The sequence below is a fragment of the Lynx canadensis genome, chromosome B1 (assembly GCF_007474595.2).
Source record: "Lynx canadensis isolate LIC74 chromosome B1, mLynCan4.pri.v2, whole genome shotgun sequence".
Taxonomy (NCBI): Eukaryota; Metazoa; Chordata; class Mammalia; order Carnivora; family Felidae; genus Lynx; species Lynx canadensis.
The window spans coordinates 175,943,769-175,965,948 of NC_044306.2; the positions used below are offsets into that span (position 1 = coordinate 175,943,769).

Consider the following 22,180-nt stretch of genomic DNA (forward strand, 5'->3'; position numbering starts at 1 on the left):
ACGTTTTTCAGTGATGACAGTCTTCTGCTCAGTCCTCGAGTCTCTCAGGCTGGTGGATGAATGAATTTGGTTGGTCCAGAGAAAACAACTCTGTGGATGTGAGTTTGAATGAAAACGTAAGCATTGGTATGTGGGTTTTTGTTTTGTTTTGTTTTGTTTTTTGTTTTTTGTTTTGTTTTGGGTTTGTTTGTTTTTGTTTTTTGTGGTTTTTTTGGTTTTGTTTGTTTGTTTGTTGACCTACAATAGGTAAGGCACTGGAAGAAACAATTTTACTCACACCTTCTCCAGAGGATCCTGGGATTTCTACTACTCCTCTATGGTAATTGCCAACATGACTTTTCCCCCTATGTTTGCTCTCAAATGATTTTCTAGGATACAAAACTGGTAAACCTATGGAAGTATATAATATAAGGTAATTCATTCCAGCCCCTTTGAGTTGAATCTTGAGATTCACAGCATTTGGATCTCTCATAAGCCTTCCAAAAAGTGCTGTTTTTGTGCTGTGGCTGATTGCATCTGTTGCATAAAATAGTTTCCTTTGAGGTTTTGAATGATACATCCTTTGGGGGAGCCTCAATACCAAGATAAAATAGAGCTTTATAGCACTTTTTAAGCTCAGATTCAAGGGATTTCCTACAAATAGGGAGTTCCTTTTCAATTTTTTACAAGAAAACAGCACCCACCTTCAAACAACTGTATACGATGCCAGAAATACAACTAGCATCTAAATATACATATATATTTACACACACATTCTAAAATGTGTTCCATGTGCTATGGAGAAATAAAATCCAGCCATTTTGCTGAATATCAGTAACTTCAGTTTTAAACCCTCAAGCAAGATAACCCATGAGCAAGATAACCTACAGATATGTTCACTCACTACAAATGTTTACTAAGCATCTACTATGTGTCAAATATTCTGTTAGGCGCTGGGGATACAAGTCCCATTCCTTATGGAACTGAAAGGAACCTAGAAAGACTTGCATCCTGTTGTGTAGTTCAGCCTACCAGGAGAGGCTAACTAGCTGACTATTTAAGGTAGACTTAAAGAAACAATTGCTAATGCTGTGTATTCTGCCTCTCATGTATTTTTGTTTAGAGTTTATCTTAGTGCTACAGGTAAAAGGACAGTTCTCAACCTGTTGCAGCCTGTAAAAATTATCTGATTACTTCACAATAAAGTTAATACCAAATTCTTTCAGATCTGACTGTTTTGTTTATCTTGAATGCTAGAATAAAGTAATTGTGCACAGTTGTGCTTGAAACAAAACAAATCACTATTTCAAAATAATTATAGAGTGTTCTCCTTTGTTGTCAAGCATAGTCTCTGATTTACGTGATATGTACCAAAAAGTGTGTTTTTATCCTGGTTATCGTTTCACAAAACTACTATAATGACTAAGAAATTGTAAATATATTTAGTATCATTGTTTTCCCCATCATGAACTTATTCTTTTGACTGGTGAAATGTCCATTTTCACGATGTCAGATCACTGAATGGAATTTTGAGTTCTCGGAACTTCAAAAGGCTCATTATGTAATATAACATTCAAATCTAATATGAAAGGAAACACTTCACTAGAGTCCACTTCCTGAGTGTGTCTTGTAAGTAGATGCACGTTTGGACACTTCCTCTTGCTAACGCCACCTCTTCTTGTCATTCCTGTACGTGTTCTCTTAGGATAATTAGACATTTGAATGTTGAAATCCATAGAGCTTAAACTTGAAAGGAATTCTACACTTCCCGAGCTGGAAGTAATCTCTTAGGTGCCCCTAGTTCTACCTTCTGCTTTTATGATGAGGACACTCAGGAAAGAACTATCTGCAGTGGGTGAAGTTTTGCCACAGAGCTTGTCTGCTGCCGGTTAGCTACATTTTCCAGTTCTGGTACCTGGCTCAGGTGAAAAAGATTTGTCCTTTGAACAAACAAACATGAATTATAAACTTCACGCACTTCCTTGAATTAGAATTATTAAATTATTCATAACTCCTCTAAGTGTCATTTATTTCTTGGCTCAGGTCATGATCTCACAGCTTGGGAGTTCAAGTCCCATGTGGGTCTCTGCACTGACAGCTCAGAGCCTGGAGCCTGCTTTGGATTCTGTGTCTCCCTCTCTCTCTGCCCCTCCCCTGATCTCGCTCCATCTCCCACTCTCTCCCAAAAATAAACAAACATGACAAAAAATTTTAAGTATCATTTATTTCTAAAATTTGGTCAGTAATTTGTAATCATGGTTTGAATAGAGTAAGCATTTATATATAATATGTATATTATATATAATTTAAAATGTTATAGCTTTTTTATTCCTCTCCCATCCAAAACAAATATAAATATTTTATGGTTCTTAAAATAAACTCATAAACATTATGATTGTTACCAATAAAACCAGAAAGATCAGAAATCATACAAAGAGAAAGGGGGAAAATTACTAGAAAAGATTATGATTGTTACAAATAAAAACAGAGAGATCAGAAATCATACAAAGAAAAAGGGGGGGAAATTACTGGAAAAGAGGCAAATTGATTCTTTTTTTTAAGTTTATGTATTTCTTGGGGGGGGGGGCGGACAGAGAGACAGGGAAAGACAGAATCCCAAGCAGGCTCCATGTGCAACACAAATCCCTAACGTGGGTCTTGATCTCATGAACTAGCGAGATCATGACCTGAGCTGAAATTAAGAATGGGAGGCTTATTAACCGACTCAGCCACCCAGGTGCCCCTTTTTGGTCTTATTTTTAGATGAAGAGAGGTAGGAAACATTTCTGGCACTGAATTCTAGGTCATTTTGGCATACATATCTTTATGTAGAGAACACTAAAATAATGAAAGAGGCCTCTGCAAGAAGCTTTGCAAAATCATCGAACTTTCTTCGTGGTTCTTGCATTGAGTTCAGTGAAGGCATTTGAACATTAAATTGCATTACTGGGAAACAATTTTCTTTAGCACAAAAGAGTTTTAACTTAGATATGTGTATTGCTGATAACCTCAACTGAAGCAGGAATGGAGTTTAAAGCAATTGAAGAAATGATTAGCTTACCCCATTCAATTACTTAAACAAGGAGGCCATTAGATCGATATGACTGTAATGCTATAGTGGCCTATATAAACAAACCAAAATCTAAGCTTGTAAATGCCTCAAGATTATGAAATGGAAATGCTATGGACAACCAATCACAAATAGCCAACTAAGCTTCAAGCTCTAGCTAATCAAATAATCTCCTTTCTTTATTTCTGCACTTCATATAAGATTCTTCCCCAGCTCCTGACTGGGTTGTGTTCTGGACCACTGTGGTTTAGGTGCTGCCTGATTTGAATGTTTTGTTTTGTTTTGTTTTTTTGCTCAAAGAAATCCTTAAATTGTTTTTATTAAATTTTTTTTGATGTTTATTTTATTTTTGAGAGAGAGAGAGAGACAGAGACAGAGCGTGAGTGGGGGAGGGGCAGAGAGAGAAGGAGACACACAATTCAAAGTAGGCTCCAGGCTCTGAGCTGTCAGCACAGAGTTGGACGCAGGGCTCCAACCCACAAACTGTGAAGCCATGACCTGAGTCGAAGTCGGACACTTAACCTAGTGAGCCACCCAGGCACCCCAGTCCTTAAAAATTGTTAATATGGGCCTCCGTTTATCTTTTAACATCCCTTACAGTCTTGTTCAAATATGATATCAACTATGTTTTGGGTAGAATAGATGCCAGCTCGATCAATGTTGCATTGTAAACAGAAGAAGGAAATATATATCCACCTGCTTGGATTACCTGGGACTGTGTAGGGAAACTTGATACTCTTCCCAGGATATTCTTCCAATGTTGGCTTCATTCCAGCCAAAGTCCTGGTATGGAGACATGAAAAGGGAGTGGCTTCCATGGGTTTTCATCAGTGTGGTCTCAAGAAAACAGGATTTTCTCCTTCTAACTATAGGACTGTCTAGTCATAGTGTGGCTGTTGTCAGGGAGGGCAGGTTATGTAAACCACATAAATTCTACATTAAAAAAAATACATATATGTGTTGAAGAGAAGAAGAAAGAAAGAAAGAAAGAAAGAAAGAAAGAAAGAAAGAAAGAAAAGGAAAGAAAAGAAAGGTGGGCACTCTAGAATCAATATCCAGGCAGTTTTTATTGGTGATATAATCCAACCATGAAGGTCAGTTTTTCGATATTAATCATCACTTTTTTAATTTCCCCTTTTTGCTGCTAGACCTTACTTTCTTAGGGTGATGTTATTTTTCTTTTGCACTCATGTTAGTCTATGTCCTCCAAGAAGCAAACACCAGTACCAGATTAAACATGCTAGAAATTTATTAGGGGAATTGCCAGTGAGAGACAAGTGTAGGGAGCTGGAAGAGGCCTCATCCTAAACTTGGGTGAAGGAAAGAGAGAAGGAAGGAAGGAAGGAAGGAAGGAAGGAAGGAAGGATTCTAGATGGGACTTGCAGTTCTAAAGAAAGTTGAGCATGGCAGTCTGGGAGGTCTTGAGCTAAAGGTTCTATGGCCAGAGGAATCCCCAGTCTCCCAGGAACAGACCTGCCTTAGGATCACCGCCACACCCAGTCATTGGCTGCAGGCCAGCGGGGAGGCGTGGCCAGCACTTGGCCAGGGCCAGCATTGCTTTTACTCGCAGCAGAGATCCAAGAGACACACTCCCAGGGCTGCCATAGCAGCCCTAGTTTACCTTAAGCAGAGTTGTTTATACTACTTTCCATTTTTGTTTATTTAATATACAATAATAATCACTTTCTGAGCGTTCACCATGTGGCAGACACTGTTAAAACTTTTATGTGCCTTATGTCATTTCATCCTCACAACCACCCTGTTATTATTCCCATTTTACAGAAGATTACTTAATAAGTTTCTTGCACGGACAGGCTGTGATGAACTATTATGTCATCTTCATTAAGTGGAGAACTATTTCCCAGAAACCCCTCATCTATATGGTCCCCCTGCTGATAGTTTGCCAAAAGAAGAACTTGCAAGAGATTTGAAAATTGGAAGTGATGCAGCAAACATTATTCTCTGAAGGTTGTTTTGCAGCCAGATGAAATGATGGACAGAGGAGGCTGTGATCAGTAGGTTTCGAGTGCTTTTCTTCCTCCTCTGCTTTGCCAGTAGGTTTTCTTGCAGCCAACTAGCCCTGACGATCAACAGTGACCTCAGGTATGCCTCAAAGCACTTGACTGTGGACCCATAGAGTTGGTCTCCACAGAAAGAGCAACTCTCCATAAAGCCCTCCATGGGAACCCCTTTTATGGTTCCAATTTAGCAACCAGCTGTTCTTGGCTTCTCAGATGGGCTGCTTGCTAACTACTCTGATCTAAACTCTGCCTTCTAGACTTTCACTTCCCCAGCTCCTCCCTCAATTGTAAAGTCTAATTCCTATAATAAATCCTTTTTCCCAGAACACAGAGTTACTCTCCTCCCTTGCCAGAACCCTGACTGATAGAGTAACCGTGCAAACATCTGTTGAATGAATGGGCGATTTCGGCCTAGCCCAGGGATTAAGATGTATGTAGTCAGTCTTCAGAGTCCAGTATCCTTTGTTTTAGATTAAAGTAAGAACAATTCATTTGTTTAAAATACCAAATATGCAAGAAGAAAGTGTGACCATAAATTACTGAAGTCGAAGTCTGTCACTGGCAGTGTCCCATATAGAAGTTCATCCTATAATCTCACAAAGTGTGATGTGCAGGGCCAAATTTTTGCCCCTCTCAAATCAAATAAGTACGAAAACCTATAAATGTACCTACCTGAGACTCTAGACTTTTGTGTCCTAAAAAGCAGAGGATAACGTTCTAGCCAAGAAAATTTTAGGGGTGCCTGGGTGGCTCAGTTGGTTAAGCCTCTGACTTCGGTTTAGGTCATGATCTCGTGATTCATAGGTTCAAGCCCTGTGGTGGGCCCTGTGGTAACAGCTCAGAGCCTGGAGCCTCCTTCATGCATTCTGTGTCTCTCTCTCTCTCTGCCCCTCCCCTGCTCGTACTCTTTCTCTCTCTCTCAAAAATAAGTAAAACATTAAACAAATTTTTAAAAATACAAAAAATAAAATTTTTAAGAGCAGGCATTATCAGTCAGGCCTCTAATATTAAAAATGTCTAACGTGTCTACAATTGTCTGCAAAATATATCCCCAAGACACTGAATGGAGTTAGTTTAATAATACTATGTCAATATATAAAATTGAGTGTTGAAAAATATCTTGCAAAAATAAGGGCTTTGCCATAATTTCTATAAAACTATTTTTTTTCTGAGAGTAATTTTACAGTACATTTATCTCTTTTATGCTTTTCCACTCTAATGTTTGAACAATACAGAATCAAAATTTTAACAATATATATATCACCAAAGGTACTATCACACCAACCTGGGAGAAAAAAATATGGGGCTGTAGTAAGAGTTGCACACAGTTCTTTTCTGTGCTTCCTGTATTTATCTATTGTGTCTGCCCCAAATATGTCTTTCTGCAAGCCTGAGGTTGGTACAGCTTTGCTAGCTAATGTCCTATTACATTCTGCCAAAAGGAGTCACTAGAGGGAGTTTAGAAACAAGGGAGGGGGAGGGGAAGGGCAGAAAGAACCTTCCTCTTCTTTCTTATTTTATCTTTCAGCACTGCCCAGCAAAAGTGACTGTTTATTCTCACTCCGTTTGGCACTTCTAGGACAAGATTCATCATTTGCCTTAGAGAAACCAGCACCAGCCAGGTGGGTGCCCCTGATCAGAGGTCTGAGTCTGAGCTCTATGAGGTTCCTCCTCTAAGCTGCTGCTCTGGTAACTTCCATCTTTTGCCTTTTGTTCCCATAGCTCTTGGGGCAATACCTGCTACTTCTTATTAGCTCTGAGTTTACCCTCGTGTCTCCCTCTTGCTCTGAAAGCTCCAATACCTGCGTCACTGTTCCTTATTATTCAATCTTCCTTATTGAAGCCCTGAATGTGAATTCTGTTTTCCTGACTGGACCCTGTCTGATACCTTCATTTTTATACAGCTTCTAGCAAATAAAAGGGGTTTAGATGGCCTTCCTTACCTCCTTCTTCCCCTCCCCTATTTAAGAGTGTTTTAAAGGGTTGCCTTACATGTCCTCAAGAAACACCCTGTCAGCTACTATGGGGCACCTGCAGTTTCCTCTACTTCTCGGGTTTTTTGTGATGTCTATTGCCCAAGCCTTGAAAGCTGTGATGAAACTTTGGTCCTGCTGATAAGCGTCAAAGGTGAGGTCTTCCTCGAAGGTCCAAATGGTGATCCATCCTACTTATTTTACTGCTCAGTAGACTGTGGCCATTCTTTGCTCCAGAAATTTCCGGCATAATACAACCTTCACTCTCCAGGGCTGCTTTCTTTAATGTACTTTACATGTTATTTTTGTGTTGGGTTCTCAGTATCTTTTAGATTGTACAGCACAGCTTTCACTTTTAGCGTCTATTTTATGACAAGTCCTACCGTATGGCAGAGGTCTGAGTCATGGGCTGAGCTGAAGGGCAATCTGTGTCACTGGTAGAGTGAAGTACTTAGAATTACCCACGCTTCCACGGAGAGGAAGAGGTCCCACCCCCATGCCTTCCCTCCTTCAACCAGATTATCATCAATTTTATTTGTTTCATTTTCATTTCCTCTGAAGATTTCATTTGGACAAAGGAGTCTTCTGCTACAAAAAGATTTTCAAAACTGGCATAGAACCTCCAGAGGCACCCAAACTTATCCAAATACAAAGATAAAAATACCTAGGTTCCAAGCAGAGGCCACCACTATAAATGTAAAAAATGTATATATTTACATGGTCTATGATTCTTAGGATTTAATACAAAAATTTCTCCCAAGTTTTATAATATTGAAAGAAGAATAAATGTGCCCTTTATTTGTTGAAGAATATTGCTGTGGGTACCTGGTCTCCCAGGAAACACAAAACCTACTTTCCTTGAAATGATATTTATGGCACCGAAGAACTTAGAAAAGGTGTGGAGTGACATTTAATGCTTTGGAGGCTCCAGAGTACATGAAGAACTTCCATACAATTAAAATGATCATAAATCAGAACCTCTGGATTTCACTAGTTAAATAAGAGAAGATTAAGAAATATATTGAGCTTCAGATATCTCTAATAAGATATTGTACTTTGCATTAATATGCATTAGTTCCAAAAGTAAATGAAAATTGCATATGAAAGGAATTTGAAAGCTGTGAATTTCTAACAAAAAATGACACGTAGCTATTTGCAGTGCTCTTCTCAATAAAAGTGAATGCCTGGGAAAATATTTGAAAAGATAAAAAAAGAAAAGAAAGGTAAATGAAAATACAGAAATTTAAAAGATATCAGAACTCTGTATAGGTGAGAGCTATATAAAGACAAGATTTTAAAAAGTGACTTAATTTGTTCAAAGTGGTAAATTCACTATGCATTAGTGTTTATTAGTTCTAATAAGCAAAATGTGGGAAAATTTTGGTATTTAAACATTGAGCCATTTACTTGTGATAGTTGCAATAATTTCTGTGTGGTTCCAGAGATTTTTTTTTTAAATACTTTTTTTCCAAAGGAAAATGATCATTTATAGAAATTTCTATGAGTTTTTTTTTTTTTAAGATTTTATTTTTAAGTAATCTCTACACCCAATGTGGGGCTCGAACTTACAACCCTGAGATCCAGAGTCACATGCTCCACCAACTGAGCCAGGAAGGCACCTCTCTGTGAGATTTTTTTGATGCGTTCTATCCTCACAGATTTTAGAATGGATTGCTGTAATATAGATTTATCTCTCACACATTGTCCATAGGTAATCTCATAGAAAGCCTGATGGTTTTCATATGTGTGTTTAGCTAGAATAAGTATTCTTTATTGCCTATGATGTCACCTCTATTTAGTATTTAGTATCACTTGTATTTCATTTTCTTCTTTATGATGCATTTAATCCAGTAGGAATAAATGAGACTGTCAGTAGTTTAAATGACTATTCCTTGACCCTTATAAACATGTATCATTCATGGACTCATCTGCATGAGCTTAATGTTGATCTTTTATGCTTTAACACAATCTGTATCTTAATAACACTATAGAGACATAGCAAGTATTTTTTATCTCTAGGTGGATCCAACAATAATTTCTAACAACTTTATAATACTTTTGAAGATGTTTGATGTATCTTCCATCATGCCAGAAAGATCCACCCTCTCCCATCCATATGAAGAAAGAATTTTTGTTGACTCAGACTTCACACCATTCCAGCCAACTGGCTCTGCTATTCAATTTCTAGCAGAAAAGATTGCCTAACATAAACTATTCTAAACCTAAAATACAGTTTTGGGTAGGGATCCATAATTAAATAGCTTGTAGCTAATGATTGTGACAAAAAGTGCTAGTTTTCCCCAAATAGTCATTCTCCCCTTATTCATTTAGTAAAAAGAATGATGCAATTTTAATTGAGCACATGGATACCCAGCATAAGGATTTCATTTCTTTGCCTCCCATAAGCTAGACATGACTATTTCATTAAGTTTTAGGCCATAGGTTATGGGTAGAAATAACATACAGTTTCTAGGTCTGGCCTATAAAAAAGGACACTGTGCATTTTCTTCTCCCCTTCTCACCAGCTGGGATGTGGATGTGATGATGAGAACTAGAGCAGCCATAATTGGCTATGAGATAAATTCCAAATGTTGATCAAGAGCTTGATCCAGTTCTGAAATACTTTTATGTGAACTAAGAGAGGAAGAAGCTTCTGTATTATTTAGGGAACTGTTATTTTGTCTCTTGTTGTTACATCCAAAGAAGCATAAAACCCAAACACGTAAAAATCCTATACTGGGCTTTTGAATAGAGTGCGTAATTCTGACTCAACTACTTATCGCCACTATGAATTTGAGCAAATTCCTTAATGTCTCTTATCCTCAGGTTCCCTTCCCTTCTATAAAATGTGGGCTTCTATGAGGATCAACATACTTAATCCATGGAAGTGCTCACCTCTGTAATTGACTCAAATTAAGCCTTCAAAAATATTATCTAGTCTGATTGTTAGACCTGTATGTCAACCCATTCAATTATATTGGTTATTTTTGGCAAATAACTATTTCAAGAATTTCTCTATAAGTTATGTCACTAATTAACCTAGTTAAATTGGTTATAGGTCATAAGGTACTTTACTAGCTCTTTTAGGGCTTATATCAGCATTTGCTACCATCCACTCACAAATTTTCTAGGTTAAATTTTTCTGTGGTATAAACTTTGTGATCTTTACCCTCAGCTGTGAGTAGAATTGGATTCCAGAATTGATTTTTAGTCATAAGGATATCTTATTTCATTTCCATGAAGAGGTAGACAGACCTTCAACTGAGGCCCATATCCTGGAGGCCCTATGATTTTCATTTGAGTTTGTCACCCTTGTTTCCAGCTTGAGGTCCTCAGATCTTAAGCAGACATCTAGAATAGCTGTACACTGGAAATATTTTAAAGATCATTTCCTTTAACTCATTTTGACCAAAAAATTCTCAATAGTTTTGCTGTAAGAAGCAACAGTCAATAATGTTCTTCGAGGTTTACCTATAAGATGTGGGGTTCCCTTAATTAACTGTACCAGCTTTACTGAAAGTGTGGTTCAGCAAACTAAAGGTGTTATACAAAAAAGATGGTCTCTTGATCTGACAGACCTGGGAAATGATAAATTAGGCAAGATTAAACAGGTTTGGTCTTGTGTGTGTGTGTGTGCGTGTGTGTGTGTGTGTGTGTGTGTGTGTGTTGCAGGATTCCCATAAAGACTTTACTATGATAATGTATGTCATAAATCTCTAGGAGAGAGTATTGATGAAACCATTTTTCAAACTTGAACAAATACTCTAGTTTTCATAAAGCATTATGTAGACCTAATACAAAACCTTAGTTTGGATTTGCTAATTTTATGACTGACTTAAGCAGGGCCTTTGGAGAGCTGCATGGGTTCTCTGCTGGCATAACCATCCCATCAGATTAAGTCAATAGTCAAATGCTTTCTGGGATCTATCTTTACTCCTTTCACCCTTTTAGACATTATATGTTAAAATAATGACCATTCCCTGGGTCTGTCCTCAGGCCAAATTCTGGTTTTCTCTTTTTCCATTGAATCTTGCCACTGAGACCCCTGTAGGCCTAATAGCCAAGAACCTTAATGTTTTCAAAGTCTTGGTATGCTCTCCTGCCTATGAAGCAAATCTATGTGCTCTGAACTCACCATGATATTCATGTTCTTGTGGATGACCTGCCTAATAATGTTATGACTTGAACCCATTTTTTCTCACAAGCTACTGTGAATAATATGATTATCTCCAATGTTCAGAGATGCCACAAAGAACCTATAAACTGGAATTTAAAATGCATAGCTAGATTCCTAGAAATCATAACTAAGTAAACTATAAATTTCATTAACTATGAGAAGAAATTTTAATCAGAACACTGTTGAGTAGATTATTGATGCTATATGCAAGAAGTTGTGTGAGGGGGTAGATGGATGACTCTGAAGTCTTGGGTCTTGTTATTGTTTTGCATTGTTTAATTGGAAGATTACAGTCATGTATAGGCCTGTACCCAGGAAACACCTCACTCAGTGAAAGATTTCTATCCATAACACAGAGATGACAACTGCTGTCAAAGTCTGTTATCTGGGCAAACCTTTGGCAATGGATACAAGAATCCATTTAAATATCCCAGCTCTAGTCACTACTTAAACTAATCACAGTCCGGTCCCAAGGGTAGGTGGCCTGATGTGGTAATTGTGGTGAGCAAGACCTATGCATCTGACAATGGTACTAAGCTGAGTTCCAGCTCTACAATTTATAAGGTATGTGACCTTGGGCAAGTTAAACTCTTAAACCTTTAAGTACCCTCATCTATCAAATGAGGCTAATAATAGAATCCAATTCATAGAGCTGGTATGAGGATTATGAGAGACAGTTTATGCACTGAACTTGCATGTGGATAGTTAATAAAGATGACCCCAGCACTAATAAATATGGGTAGTATTTAATAAGTATGACCACCCACACATGCACAGATGCCTGGGCTCCTGTAAAAAATGAAAGACTCCAGCCTTGTGGATGTAGTGACGTGTTCTTACAACTTGTCTCTCTCAAATGATACACTTGTCCACTGACTCTTCCCTACTATTCTTAGCCATGTTTAATATAGTATGGGCAGCAGTTTGAGCTTCAGCTTTGAAAAAAGGACAAGAGTTCACATATCTGTAGTAAATGCCATCTGTGTATCTTAAAATTTGCTGAAGACTGTGGACTGTATGAAAGGTCTGAAGTAGGCACTCAGTCTAGTGGAAGAAACTTAATGTACCAGGAAGGGCCTGAGGAGAGGTGTCAAAAGCTGCTGGCTGAGAGGAAATATTTCCAGCATCTCTGGAGCATCCATTAGAACCCTGACTCCAGCAGTGGTTATGGGGTGGGGGTGGTGGCGGAGTGGGAGAGAGTTAGGAAAAACTAGGAGAGGAAAAGCCAGAAAATTACAGCTGCACCCACCACTTAAGAGACAACCTTTCCTCTCAATCTCCTTTTCCTATCCACCTGATCCTTGAGGGGTCTGATGCAGCAGTTAGCAGATGAGGGAAGAGGTGAGCAACTGAGAGAAATACGTCTAGTCCTCTAATCCTTCCCTCCCCACCACCCCAAGGAAGCATGATAGAACTGAAGCAGGCTTGTGGGAAAGAGGGTGGTAATGGAGAACAGTATGTTTTATATTGAATGAAATAGATTGGAGTTAGTCTGTCGTGCTAGAGCACATAAATTAGACTGTTCTTTTCAACGACACAGATCAGAAAATCTAAGGAATCCACCCTGTATTTCATTCATGAGTAGAGTAAATCTGAAAGCACAGTTTGGAAGGGACAATGAAAGAGAAACTAAAGTTCTCTATGTTTAATTATTGCCTATTGAATTCAGCCCGTTCAATAAAAATATTTACCCATTTGATAGTTGTATAAATGTGCTTTTTATTTGAAAATGCACTTGGCACTTTATGAAGATATTCTAATGCATTAAATCGGTGTCTTTTTAAAAATTATAGGTTTAGTAGAAATCGTCCCTAGTTGGGGCATAAAGACAAGTGACTGATTCCATCCAGTACTGTGTTATTTTCTCTTTCTTTCTTTCTTTCTTTCTTGTGGAGATGAATGAAAAATAAAAACAAAAAACTCCTTTTTCAGTGTCCTAGTAACTATAATAAAAAAGCCAAGCATTCATGGCTGAATGAATGCATGAGTAGTAGTTCCTTTGCAAGTGAAAGAAGAGAAGTTCAACCAAGCATGACTGCCATGGTCTCCTTAATATGCTTGCAAAATGTACTGAGCAGACACCCTGTATTCTGATCGCTAAACCAGATTGAAGCTGAAGTAGTGCGGGTTGGAGAGTTTCCACAGGAAAAAATACAAAACCATTACACAGGATGCTGCAGAAGCCATGTGGAGTGAAGGAAATGCAAAGTTGAGAGTTAGGTCTTTGAAGGTCTGCGCACCTGCTGTTTGGTATAACTGAGATGGTATGTCATATTTCACACAGAGAAAATGATCAAATGGCAGATAGATATCTTTTCTAAAAAATGTGTTTTAAAGAAACTGAGAATACTACCTTTTCAGACAGAGAAACAGGATATACGGATTTTTGTGTGTTTTTTTTGCAGAGTAAGAACAGCAGACACTGATAGCATAGAAGTTGCTAGCAACCAGTGTACAAACTGTACATGAGGTCAGTGATGAATGAAGCTTTAAATCACATGTCCATTTGTGACACTCTTAGATGTAGAGAGAGTAACTCAGTGTCTTCATTGTCAAATCTACCTACCAACACTCCTTCATGAAGTGCTCAGACATTCTTATCCTCTGTTCCCCTTCCTCCAATCTATGTTGAATTACCTGTTTTGGGGGGAAATGATTGAACTTGCTTATGTAACACAAAAGGGGCGCCTTGCAGTTAAAAAGATTAAATCTTCCCTAACGTTAGAATTCTGTAGAAACTGGAAGGATGAATTGACTCATTTGTCCATTTTGTTTCCCCAAACTTAGAGGTATGAAATTATAAATACAAAACATTCTTTATAAATCCCTCAACAGGCTGGTGAATTCATTAGTCATATCTGTTATAGGTAGGTTAAAGTCTACAAATGCACATACACCCTGAAATTTCTGCCGATTAGACTGTGTACTTCTTTTGGACAGAAGGAACAGAAGGGCAATTAAAAGAGTGGTCCCTGGAATCATACGTGTGTGCTATCAAACAGTATAACCTTTCTGCAGTTTAACTTTCTGCAGTTTCTTGCAGTTTAACCTTTCTGCATCTCATTGTATTCAGCCGATAGATGGCCATCCCAATGACTTCTGATAAGATCCCCAAACTTAGACATGGCGTAAAAGGCCATATACAATGCGTGTGCCTGTCCCTCCAACATCATCCTGTCTAATTTGCTCACTATCTAGCTGAAAGAACTTATTTCAGTTCCTCCAAAGTTCCTGCTTTTGGTGCATCTGAGGTTTTACAAATGCTCTTCTCTGCCTGGAGCCTATCTCTGTACTCTCCCACACACAAGCTGAGCACACATAGCTCACTCCCACCCAGTCTTTGCTTTTCAGTGTAAACGTCACTTGTTTAAAGAGGATTCTTCTGATAAACTGATCAAAAATCATTCCTTCTCCTTTTTATTTGCTTGCATGCTTGCATATAACCTTGTTCATTCCTAATACCACAAATGTCGGGGTGCTTTGTTTGAAATAAATGGGAAGATATACAGGAATCAGGCAGACAAGGAGTCAAATATTACTTTGAGACAACATGTCAGTTTCTGGAAGCTCTGAATATATTTAAACCTCCTATAGGTCTTACAGCTTGAAAGAGCAACACAGAATTCTGGCTCCCTGACGACAGCCCATGCTACAAGAAAGGGGATAAAGAAGCAGGGCTCATGTGGCCAGGCCCTTCTTCCAAAGACACCCAATAAATAGGGTACTCCACTATCATAGGGCAGCGTGTAGAGATGTGAAAATGGGAGTTAAGAGAGGCTGGGAGGGTTAGAAATTCCCTCTGCATGAAGGAAAGATTGGGAATAGGAGAAAAACATTTCTTCCAGTTTCAATTTAAATGTATTAATATAAACCCCATGCAGTGACCATTTCTGAGGTTAAATATAGACAAATATCAGCAGATTCATATGGTTCACACATAATCATACATGTATATGTTATATATACATGTAAACATGTAAATGTGTATGTATGCATGCATAGATATACTAAGTAGTATATGTACCATATGTATACTATGTGTTATATATATCTATGTGTGTGTAATAGCATTTACATGTGCCATATACATACATATATATTTGTGTAATAATTTGTGTAGTTTCTGCCTCTGCTATCATACTGAGAGTTCCCAAAAGATAGTGAAGTATGTCTATGTTTGTCTCGGCATCTGTGACTCATCATATCTTACAGCATCTACAAAAATTAGTTGAATGAATAATAGCTACAGCACATTTAACATGTTATTTGACTTACTTTAAGAACTCAATAGATACTAGCTATTTTGACGATCACACTGCTGCTGCTTCTGCTGATGAAACATTCTTAATATACTAACTTTTGACCTTGGCCGTATATTTCTAAGACTTCCATTTCAGAAATCCATAAGTTTGTCACTCATACAGTCTGTCTTCCACAGCTCATAATTTCGGGCCATGTCCCATAGTTGCAACCTCCACAGCTCCGAAGTTATAACTTTAAGGAGAAACAGGGTGAATAGGACTATAGCAGATTAGAGAACATATGTCTTATCCAGAAAGGGCAGCCATTCTTCCAGTTGGTTCAGACTTGCTTTGTGGGAATAGGAGTTCAGTGTTATCAGACATTCTGATTTTTGAAGAGAAGCTGAAAATCCGTATTTTAATATAAAATCTTCTATATCTGGGAAATTAATTAAAAAGTACTAAGCTCTATGTGCTTCTGAAAGATACTTGGACTTCATGCTGCCCACAGCTAGTTTGTGACCTCTGCTTTTATGACAGTTGTCTTGTGGTAGGAGGTTTTATCAATCCTTTCCTTGTTTTTCATGTATCTTTTTAAAATTTTTTTAAAATTTTATTTATTTTTGAGAGAGAGAGAGAGAGAGAGAGAGAGAGAGAGAGAGAGAATGCCTGAGTGGAGGAGGGGAAGAGAGAAAGGAGAGAGAGAATCCCAAGAAGACTCTGTACTGTCAGTGTGGGTCTTAAAAGGAACCTTGAGATCATGACTTGAGCCAAAACCAAGAGTCTGTTGCTCAACTGACTGAGCCATCCAGGCACTCCTTGTTTTCATCTTGTACATGGGTATTATTCTATGCTTTTCAAATTAGTTTTTTAATAGTTTAATTTCAATGCTTTATAGGGGATCTAGTTCTAGCTGTTGTTTTTGTATTTCTAACCTTTCTATCTTTTGCTTCTTTAAATCCCTCCCCCCTTTTGTTTCTTGATGTCAGAAGAACTGTCAAGGTTAATTATCTACTACGAGGGTAGCATTTTTAGCAAAAAGAAAAAAAATTGAGGTATAGAGCATTTTCAAACTGTAGTACAAATATAATTTTTGGTGTGTTTAGTAAACTCAATTTTGGAAATATATGTGAGAACAATTGACACAACAAAGTGGAAGTAATAATTTTACACCCTGTGAATGTATTTCATCTGCAAATCCATTTGACAATAATTAGGTTCTCTGGAACTTCTTTTAATAATTGTTTTTCCTTAATGAACTTCTTTCTATAGAAAAATAAAATTAGATATTTATGTCAGCAGTGGTGAAACTACTGGATGTCAAGAACCCAAAAAATGCAATGTATTTTAGAATACATGAATATTTTTTAAACCATGAGAAAAAAAATCACTGTGACCCAAACTATGACATAACACAAATCACTTAGAATTTTTATTATATATGTATAAAAAATTCTCTTTGAGAATTAGATGTAGATTTTCATCTAATATTACATTGTTCTGTTTCCTTGACTTTTTGCAGAAACCTAGTGTAATCTTTCTAAAGACATTGTAAATGACAACTCAACATGTGTTGGACTGTTGGATTGCCAGTGCAAGTAACTGAAATGACGACGATATAAACATGTGTGGTCAGGTTCACGAATATACAGGCAATGACAAATTATACTATGACTACTGCCTGGCCAGCAGCAATCCATCTTAAGATAAATCCCCATTTCAGAAGTAGTAAAGTGTAAAATATGTATCAGTGTCAAAGAAATACTCTAATCTCTAGTACCTAAATAAGTTTCTGAAATACTAGTTTTATAGAAAAACTTCCTATTTTTTTTTTACATCTCATCTTTTGTATCTTTGAAATTTTCCAGTCTAAAAAATAAGCGATGTACAGGGCAGCAGGAGAGACAAAATTCTCATGGAATGGTACATTCTCAAGTTGTATGAGTGAAGTTTTTTTTTCACACAATTGATATCTTTAGTTAGATTTGGGTATCTGTGTTCTCTCCTGGGAGATGCAAACCCCTAGAGATTATGTACTCTTTTAGACCACAAGAGAATGATGAAGGCTTTGAGATCAGAATTTCGAGGTTCATAGGGCCCACTGATTTTAAAACTGGCCCCAAAATTTGCTTCCTTCATTCATCTTTTTTTTCCCCTGCTGCCACCAGCCTAATTCTATCCTTTTGACAATTCATACCATGTTTTAAAATATTTAATAAGTTCTGGAAAAAATATATATATAAATGTTTATTTATTTTTGAGAGAGAGCCAGAGTGTGAGAAGGGGAGGGGCAGAGAGAGAGGGAGACTCAGAATCTGAAGCAGGCTCCAGGCTCTGAGCCGTCAGCATAGTGGCTCAAACTCATGAACTGTGAGATCAGGACCTGAATCAAGGTCATTTAGCTGACTGACCCACCGAGGTGTCCCCTATAGGACTCATCTTTTTTTTTTTATGTTTATTTATTTTTAAGGGAGAGAGACAGAGCACGAGCAGGGGAGAGGCAGAGAGAGAGGGAGATCCAGAATATGAAGCAGGCTCCAGGCTCTGAGCTGTCAGCACAGAGCCTGATGAAGTCATGAACTGCAAGATCATGACCTGAGCTAAGTTAGACAATTAACCGACTGAGCGACACAGGCGCTCCTGGAAAACTTATATTTCAAAATAAATTATTTCCACAATCTTATAATTTTTTGGTAAAATTTAACTGACTGAGTATTTGACACTCCTCATTTCTCTGCCTTACAGTAGGCATCCACCAGGCTGCTCACTTGTAGTGAGAAAGTTAGTAAAGCTTTCAAAGCAACTCTTAAAACTTTTAACAAAGTACCAAGTGTTTAACCTAATGAAAATGAGTACTTTAATTTAATGAAACAAAAATGTATCCAAGGCCCTATAATGGGCTCTTCAGGGAATTCATACCTCCAGAGAGGTAGTGGAACTTCAGGGAATAACAAAAGTAATAAGAAAAGTTTCTTAATATCTGTAATGCAAAATCCCCTAACATAGCTATACTCCAATAGTGGCGAAAACAAATGTCATTGGGGAAATCCAAGAGAGAGCCTGAAAATTAGGCACATCATTTCCCCCCAAAAATTGGCCTTAGAAAAGATATCTTTCCAGCCAAAACTTTAAAAGTTTTCTCTGAGGCACAGTGCTTAAGACATATATGGGATTTGAATCCACATTATCTGGGTTCAAATCCTTTCTCCCTTACTGTTCTTAGGTGAAATAAACTCTGTGTCTCCATTTCTTCACTGGTTAAGAAAGGAGCTAATGGTAGTACCTACTTTCCAAACCTGCTGAGAGGATTAGAAGTGTTAAAAATGTGTAATAGTGCCTGGTACCTGGAATCTATATATTCGAGGATCACTACCCTTCCAGAATTATTGTACATTAATCCAAACTGCGAAGTACTTGAACTACTGGAGTTGAATGTAAGGCATGTGGCCTGAATATCTTCAATCAGTCTTGGTTCAGGATACATACAGAGGTCATCTGATGGAATTGTCTTAAAAATCAAGAAGAAGATACTTTTTAAAAATTTTTTTTTCAACGTTTTTTATTTATTTTTGGGACAGAGAGAGACAGAGCATGAACGGGGGAGGGGCAGAGACAGAGGGAGACACAGAATCGGAAACAGGCTCCAGGCTCCGAGCCATCAGCCTGACACGGGGCTCGAACTCCCGGACCGCGAGATCGTGACCTGGCTGAAGTCGGACGCTCAACCGACTGCGCCACCCAGGCGCCCCAAGAAGAAGATACTTAAAACAGATGAAGTAATTACTTATGGAAGTATGAACTCACAGTTAGTTGTACATGCTCTATGTTAGTGCAAGCATCCTTTTCAAAAGCATTAAAAAGACTGGTGGAGATTACAAATGTACATATCTAGGATGAATGAGAAAATACAACTTCTTAATATAACGCTGGTGGGAACTTGTGGTTTGTAAACATTCCCGGTGACAGAATCATAAAAGAATTCAGAAAGTTAAGTGTCTTCAAAAATTTAGACAGAAGTGAAACTCATATGCTCTAAAAAAAAAACCCAAAAACAAAACAAAAAACAAAATACAAAAAACCCAAAACAAAACACTGATGATTCAAAATGTGGCTCTCCTGATGCAGTTACTGATATTAAAGTTGCATGCGAAAATGTAAATAAAATTAGTTTATAAAACATGAATGGAATAGGCAGTGTCTATACATTAATATATAATTTTATTTTTATAAATGTTTGCTTATCAAAAAGGAATTGAATTAAATACTGTTAACTAGACACATGCCTATTTTATCTACATCCCTAAAGTTTTCTATTTGGCAAAAACAATATGGGATTTTCCTTTAGAGAAAAAATGATTGCTTTAAATTCTGTTGTGTATACAATTCTGGGTAGCAGAGATCTGCTTAAGAGGAAGATGAGGTTTGAACATTGTTTTGAAGAATAATTGGAGTAAAGAGAATAGAACTAAATGTATTAAGGGACTACTATTTTCTAGGGACCTTAGATAAGTAATCACATTAAATTCTCATAGGTATTATTATTCCCAGTTTACAGATGGGGAAATTGAGACTCAGAAAATTTAATGCATCTTTTCAAAATGCCACAAACTACATGATCAGCCTTCATTTTCAGCACAGGCTTTTTCAATTCCAGCACCGTGATTTCCCTGAAAGCCAATCCGGTGCAGAGGGCGGATGCTGAAGGAGAGTGGCTTGGAATTCTTTTCTTTATTTCTTAACTGGTGCAAATTACTTGACCTCTCTTTCTTAAGTTTTCTTATCATGGGGCTAATAACACAGTCTCTTCAAGGTGTTGAGACAATTCAGGGAGCTTTTGCAATCAAAGTGCTGGGAATAGCAACTGACACCTAAATGCTCTCTAGGTGTTACCCTGGAAGATGCAAGGAAAAGGGGGAGGAGGGACAGGAGGGAGAAGGGGAGGAGAGGAGGAAGATTACCACTCTGTCACATTACCTCTTTCAGAAGCAAAGTGCATTCTGGGTAAGAGGGATAGGCGGAGCAAAGACACAAAGTCTGGCAAAGTACATAGCTACACCTGCTCTCTGACTAAATATTGAGGAAATAAGGACGGGACTAGGTCATTTTGGAATAAATCCAACCTAGATGGAAATTCCTGGGAATATATAGTCCAACGGTCCTGGCAGTAAACAGATATCAGACCTCACTTTTTATGAAGTTAGTTTTCTTGTATACTTTGCTTCCTGAATGCCTCACTGTGAGGGCTAAGTAATTTATAGTATATGAATCCAGCCTAGATGTGTTTAATTTATACACTATTGACTACTTAACCTAAGTCTCAATTAAGCCTGTATTTATAAAATTAGAAAAAGAGTTCTAACTTGTAGAGTTGTTTTATATCTACAACATATATGTTAGATGTTTGGCTGAAATCTGAGTTATTGGTAAACAGTTAATAAAAGAGTACTTTTGACATATTTCCTCAGATACCTTTTATTTCCCTCCATATATGAAGGTTCTTAAAACCAGAATACATCTTAAAACTAATGTATGTATTCAATGGGGGAACATTGTTTTTCTTTCACTTCCCAGGGCTATTATTAAATCATTGGTGTTCCTTACAGCTTTTAACTTTATTTCCCCTCAGAGAAGTCTGTAAATCCAGAGGTTGTATTGTATTTGCTACGACTGTATTCTCAAGTTATCAAAAAGTAAGTGTTCAATAAATTTCTTAAACAATAAATTACTGAATAAACAATCAAGGGACTATGACATTGTTGCAAAGAGACACAAAGTCCCAATTAGGTTTATAAAACCTACCAAGAGAAGTAACTTGAGGCCAAAACAATGTTTGGTGTTCTGACACATGTCCCTATTCAGGTGGGAAACTTTGTTTATAAGCCACCTTGTTCAGAAAAGGACTTAAGGTGGCTTACACAGATAAAAATACATGACAAGTATGTGAGAATTCTTAGGTAAAAAGCAAAAAGTGAAAAAAACAAACAACAACAAAACACCTCAACAGATTAAGGACCTAAAATGAAGCCAGGAAAACCACATAGTATATATTTCTACAGGAATCCAAAAGAAAGACCATGCTTGAGGTTTAGAAAATGGGAAAACTCTCCTGGTGGAAACAGGGCTTGCTATGAAGTGTTTAGTTCAAAAGACATGGAGATTTGGCGTCTCTGGAGCCTGTTACAGAGTCTTCCCAGGCAGGAAGGTGCTTTTGGGTGGGAGGTATTTTGGTGAGGATGACGCCTGCCACCAGCCCCAGCTCCTGGGAAGCCACCTACATGCTGGCCCTCACCAATTATCTCGTTTGGATAATAAGCTCACCACTTTCCCTAATTGCTTTACTTCTATCAACAGGTACAGTGGAAAGATAAGGACATTTCATCTTTCAAGGGAGAACATTTCAGGTACAGTCTGCGAAGAGATGTTTATTAAAAAAAAAAAAAAAAAAAAAAAGGATTTGGCCTTTGAACTCCCTGGCAAACAAGTGGATTTTACTGACTCTGCGGTATTAGGGGACGCACAGGCACACTGGGTGGTATTTTTAAAATTTCTTTTCAGAAGAGCCCCTTTTCTTTTGCTGACTCCACATTGTCAGTTCCGAGAAGAGAGTGCCAAGGCCCAAGTCGAAGGGGCAGTGTCTTTCCAGGATCTAACAAGCTCAGGTACCAGAAGGACTGGGGCATGATCATCCCTCCCTCCCAAGTGAAAAAAGACAAGAAAGG

The 22,180-nt window shown here is 37.8% G+C and overlaps 1 protein-coding gene across 1 annotated transcript in view; it reads left to right on the forward strand.

Annotated features, from left to right (window-relative positions):
- The window catches only part of ARAP2 (ArfGAP with RhoGAP domain, ankyrin repeat and PH domain 2), a 216,413-nt gene continuing 194,233 nt past the window's right edge, over positions 1 to 22,180 (forward strand). The window contains 2 exon segments of the mRNA XM_032593080.1: positions 1 to 126; positions 6,599 to 6,692. The gene's annotated coding sequence lies outside the window, so the exon portion shown is untranslated.